Source organism: Saccostrea cucullata, unplaced genomic scaffold (assembly GCF_032062105.1).
Source record: "Saccostrea cucullata isolate Sc308-1 unplaced genomic scaffold, CSIRO_AGI_Scuc_v1 ctg315, whole genome shotgun sequence".
Lineage (NCBI taxonomy): Eukaryota > Metazoa > Mollusca > Bivalvia > Ostreida > Ostreidae > Saccostrea > Saccostrea cuccullata.
Genome location: NW_026930873.1, coordinates 421,912 through 427,911, shown reverse-complemented (window position 1 = coordinate 427,911; position 6,000 = coordinate 421,912). Strand labels below are relative to the sequence as shown.

The following is a 6,000-nucleotide window of genomic DNA, read 5'->3' as shown; positions in this document are numbered from 1 at the left end:
TATTCTAAGAACCTTGAAGCACATTGAGAGGCGAATAATGAAAATTGTTGCATGAAAAGTTTTAATTTTCAAGCTTCATTTTGAGACTATAATAAATTAAAGATTAATCCTTCCTGACTGAGGATCGGAGTACTTTATACATATTATTCAGATTGTACAGATCGACCCACTGGAAAAAATTAAATGGGAGGGGGGCAGTCTCTCTCTCTCTTCTCTCTCTCTCTCTCTCTCTCTCTCTTGTCATGCCTCATAGGCGTCAGAACCGGGGGAGGGCGGGGCTTAGCCCTCCCACTTTTTTGCAAAGATTGTCATATTCTAGGCATTGAAAATTGGGGGTAACATTTTTTTTTGTTAGTTTGCCCCCCCCCCCTCACCGACTTTTAATTAGCCCCCCCCCCTTTCAAATTGCTTCCGATGCGTATGTGTCTAAGTGCATTTTGAGTCTTTTACTGGATTTTCCGCTAATACTTATAATTTTATAATTTCTTTCATATGAAACTCGTCTATTTGTTAACATAATTTAAAGGGTTAAAAAGAAATTCAGTCAATAAACAGCGTATTCAGGTTCTGAGTGAGTGACAAGCAGCTGCATTGAAAATGTCCCTTTTACCATGATTACATGTATATGTTCATTTAATATTTGAAATGTTCTTCCTATAACATGCGAGGATCTAGAGGGGGGTCGGGGGGTCAGGACCCCTCGTGGAATTTGCAAGGTTATTAAATTTATATACTAAAGCAAGAAAAATAGATACCTTGGATCCCCCCTGGAAAACGCAGACCCCCCTGGTAAATGTGTCAAATTGGTATGTTGGTATGAAAATTCAATGGTGTGAAGCATTTGAAGTAATGGACTACCCCCACCCCCACGAAATAGGTTTTTGACGTTTTGGCGAGTTTACGTTTTTTTTTTTTTTTTTTTTGCTTGTCAAGAAATTTCTGGCTTGGATTTTTTGGGGGGATTAGCATGATTAGAGTGGATCCCCCCTGGAAAAAATTTCTGGATCCGCGTCTGTATAACCATGATAACGCTCTTAAAAGTTTGGAATATTTTATATCTAGTTATTTACTCATTTGTTTATTTTACTGAATTTTTCTATTTTTGTAATTTCAGGGATGATTTTTTTAATTTAAGGGTTGGGATCGACATACAGAATGTCTTTTTCCCTCGGGCGCATGCGTTCGATTGACGGAAGTACAAAAATGTCGTAGAGATATTGTTGTTAATGTTTTCAAGTGATTAAAAAACAAGAATACTTAAATGTAAATATCTGGAATTGTACATCAGAAGAATTTTCCAAATAATTTGTAAGTGGTGTTTAAGTTAATGAAATGTTTTAAGGCAAGTGTAACCCTTTCATTTAGGTGTAGTGAAGTTCATGAAGGTGAAAGTGTTGACAACTTCAGTCATCAGTGTGTGCAAGTACTGCCACTTTAAAATGAAATATTTGATTGACATTATAGCCACTTTAAGGTTTAGTTTGCAAATTTTCCTAAAGTTTTTATGTACTATTTTATTTATATATTAAACTAGGTGATAGTTTGTTTACCTACAACTATTTTTATTTTAAGAAATCTAAACTTTGATGGGGCTTGAACAGCTTGCCACAAGAACTTGTTTCGGAAATAAATTTTAAACCATAGTAATATGTTGACGGTGCAACTGTTAGGACGAGCGCAGGTAATTGCTCAGTTTTCATTTAGATCGGGCTGGCCAAAGTGCACGTGACATTTGGTGCATCTAAGACTCTGACATCACGTTTGTATGCATGTTGCTTTACCAAACCAAAGACTATGCATGGCTGATTTTAATGAAGAATCGTTTTATTTTTTGCAATAGATTCATTAAATCAAGGCAAGTGTATAATTCGTTTAACTTTTGTTATTATTCTCGTGGGAATGCTGCTTTAGCTTTTGTGTTTGAAGCGATGCATTGTGGGTCCAAAGTTACTCCGGAAAAATTCTATTGAATAGATATGCAGTAGTCCCAGTTTTCTTTTGGCCTAGACATTGACGTTAGAGCTCGCAGTGACGAGAATCCCTTCGTGACGCTCGCTTCACTCGCTATAATAACAGGGACCCGTATACTAACGAGAGAGGCAACTCCTTTATCACCATGTTTATTTACCCAAAACATAATATAATTTAGATAATTATAAGTAAATGATATTGTTTACCTTATATTAGCACATACAATTTCATTAGCAGTACAGGGCTCTCACACCACTTTTTGGGACTGGGGCCGGGGCCATTCAAATTGGGAAAATTATCATCATTTTGGGAAAAGTTGGATAACCAAAATTCATTAAAAAAATCCTAAAATTTTGCTTTTCTAGCATTTTGTCATCAATTTACCTCTGGTTTGGAATAAACAGTTAAACAGAACAAACATGGGTACATAGGCTTTTAATGAAAGTACATTAGCTTTGTCGTTACTTTCTCTGAGTGTTGATAATTGCGGTTATATGTCTTTCTGAGTGACAGTCGCTAGTCAAGTAGTCCCGAATTTCCTCGATCACATGGACAAGTTTGCTTATCAATACAGCGCGAGACTGAACATGCCGAAGCGAGGGTATGTTTATAGGTGCAGCTTACTAATGTTTAAATGAAAAGTCTATTTTTGAAACCAATATGATGTTTTTTGTTGAAACTACATGACAAGATACTCTGCTCTCATAGTTAGTACATATTTTTGTAAAAACAATAATCTGGTTCCCCGAACCAGTTTACGAATGCATTTGGCGCGAACTATTAAAATAGTAGTACAGATTCACTTTCATTTGCAAGTGTATTTCGTTTGGGTTTTTTTGCGATTAAGTTTCATGGACTTTTATTTTTTAATTAATATTTTGCTATGGAAATTGGGAAATTTACACCTTTCTTTTGGGAAAAAAAGTAACAATTTTTGCATTGGGAACGGGGCCGAATATCGACCCCGTATATAGAGAATCGAGAGCCCTGTAGTATAAGACTTTCCACTTGACAAGCAGAGTTTTGATGCTGTTTACTGAGATAACAAAGACATGCGGTTGTGTAGATGAATTATCATAGAAGAAAATGGTAATGAATAGTTCGCCAGTGCATTCCTACGAAATAAATCGTATTCTTGATCAAAGCGCAGCATTTTTTTTTTTTAATCTGAAAATTTTATTTTACATTGCCGAAATTCTCATTATGTACAATATTAATTGACCATATATCATTCTGATTAATGGTCTTCATTACAATTTGTGCATTTACGATATAAATATAATTTTTTTCTCTTTAATTAAATAAAACAGCAATAAACAAACAAAAAACTTTTTACAATGTAAAACCGATGTTGTTCTCAGACCCTTACTGATCAAAGAGGAACAACTCTGAAAATGTAGGAGATGTTTATTTTCCTCCTTTTATTCACGGTTTTCCACAGAATCGGATACATTTACAGCAAGACCTGATAAATCCGAGAATTGAATACTATAGACCTCATATACATGTACACTATGTAAGTATAGAATATTGAAAAGAATTGTTCACTAGTACTGAAATTATCTGCATTTATGAATATCCTATTGCAGCAAAGACTTTCTGTCAATGTCAACAATGTCGGTTCGCATTTCCTCGAATCAAAACAAAACATAGCCTATAAGATTTTTAAAAATATCAATGTGCGATTTGATCGATATAAATTGAAATAGATGAGGAGTTTAATGTTTAACATTTTGAAGATAATGTGGACGAATACGGAATTTCCATTTTAACTTTAGAAGCAACAACATTGAAAGAATGCGTACAATATCATGAGGGGTGTACATCTATGCAAATGTCGATGTATCCCCACGGCCACATAGTGATACTGTCTCATTTGAAATAATGACATGAAAGAAACTACAATTATTCCATTTATATCACAGGAGAGTTGAACATACACAATTTTTTTTAATAAATAAAATTAAAGAAATCAAATGAAAAATCAACATATTCAAGTTCAACTTAACTTGAATTCGTGTCCAGTTTTCATGTGATATGGAATGCATAACGCATGCATATATGGACTAAAATCCTTCAGTAATTTTTTTCCTTATACATATAAAAACAGTAGTCAATATTTATTCTGCATTCATGAATTTAAAAACTAATGCATACCTCCAGGATTCAAATGAAAAAATACCGGGTACTAGTATATTTGCACTGTAAATGACGTTTCGTCAAACGCTAATGGTTGCGACGCAAAAAAGGAAGGGATGGGGGTGGTAGGGGTATTCAAAAATTGCCTAAAAATCTACATTTAAATACGCTTTACATATGAGAACTTTTAAATTTGTAAGTTTATATATTTTTGAAGCAAAAGCAATATTCCAATTTGATTTTTTAAAAATGTGTATTTGTAGATTCATAGCAAAGTGATCGACCCCTGTCTGAAAGACGGGCAGGAACATGATTTATTGAGAAAGGGGGAGGGGATAATTTTCCGCTATTAAATCAAAACTGGTCGTACAAAAATTATTAAAAAAATATAAAGATTATTTTTACTACCAGCTACCTAAAGAAAGTTTTTTATCAAAATTAAACGACAGGTTTTTTCACAAAAAAATTTTGAATTTGAAAAGTACACAATTTTCAAGGCTTAGATAATTCATAGTTTTTCAGTTTAAGGTCTTTAAAAATTGTTTTGATGATATGTATATCAAAAAGATGACTATGTTTCTGTGTTAAATGGTTAAAGGAATAAGTCAGTGAAATTTGACATTTATATCTAACCTGGCTTTTTTGAAAATCAAGGTTTAAGTACACTAGTTCATTGATTAAAAATTTTCTCTCCTTGTAAACGCCACTCGAACGATTTTGTCCAAAATGTGCATACATGCAGTAGATATAGTCAAGTACTAAATATACAAAAATAACGAAAATTAAACGACAGGAATTTTGGGGGGTAGGTGTGTTGTACATCCTTAAGTTCATTTTTAGCTCTACTGGTCAGAGACCAGAAGAGCTTATGCGATAGTAATGCGTCCGACGTCAGTCCGTCTGTCTGTCTGTCCGTCTGTCTAGCTGTCTGTCTGTCTGTCTGTCTGTAAACAATTTTTCAAAATGCTACTCCTCCTACAGTTTTGGTCAGATTTCAATATAACTTGGCACACAAGTAGACTACACTAAGATACGTAATTCTGTGCATCGGTTTTTGATTTCGATGAACGGTGTTGCCGAGGTTACTAAAAATAGAAATTTTTGTGAAATTGTTTCAAAATGCTACTCCTCCTACAATTTTGGTCCTATTTCAATATAACTTGGCACACAAGTAGACTACACTAAGATACATAATTCTGTGCATTGGTTTTTGATTTCGGTGAACGGTGTTGCCATGGTTACTAAAAATAGAAATTTTTGTGAAATTGTTTCAAAATGCTACTGCTCCTACAATTTTGGTCCGATTTCAATATAACTTGGCACACAAGTAGACTAACCTAAGATACATAATTCTGTGCATTGGTTTTTGATTTCGGTGAACGGTGTTGCCATGGTTACTAAAAATAGAAATTTCTGTGAAATTGTTTCAAAATGCTACTGCTCCTACAGTTTTGGTTCGATTTCAATATAACTTGGCACACAAGTAAACTACACTAAGATACATAATTCTGTGCATCGATTTTTAATTTCGATGAACGGTGTTGCCGAGGTTACTAAAAATAGAAATTTTTGTGAAATTGTTTCAAAATGCTACTCCTCGTACAATTTTAGTTCGATTTCAATATAACTTGGCACACAAGTAGAAGATACTAAGATACATAATTCTGTGCATCGGTTTTTATTTTGATGAGTGGCAAGGATCATTTTTCTATTTATTGCTGATTTAAAGTCTCAAGTCCCAACTGCTACTTTTCTCTTTCTTTGTTTTAAGTATACTCTATTCTCTGACCTTATTTATTGGCGCTGCCATGTTTGGGTCACATGACTTGACGCCATGAAGGTGCTGATAACGTCATATATTCGGTCATACTTAATGCAGTAATTTTTCTC

At 34.0% G+C, this 6,000-nt stretch overlaps 1 protein-coding gene across 6 annotated transcripts in view; it reads left to right on the top strand.

The window, feature by feature from the left end:
- Positions 1-1,167: 1,167 nt before the first annotated feature.
- Positions 1,168-6,000, top strand: part of LOC134230386 (protein FAM135A-like) — a 29,946-nt gene continuing 25,113 nt past the window's right edge. For 2 of the 6 annotated variants that reach the window (XR_009984345.1, XM_062712182.1), the window contains exon 1: positions 1,169-1,308. The gene's annotated coding sequence lies outside the window, so the exon portion shown is untranslated. Of the gene's footprint in view, positions 1,309-6,000 lie in introns of all 6 variants that reach the window. The other 4 variants (XM_062712184.1, XM_062712185.1, XM_062712186.1 and 1 more) reach the window with 3 other exon arrangements.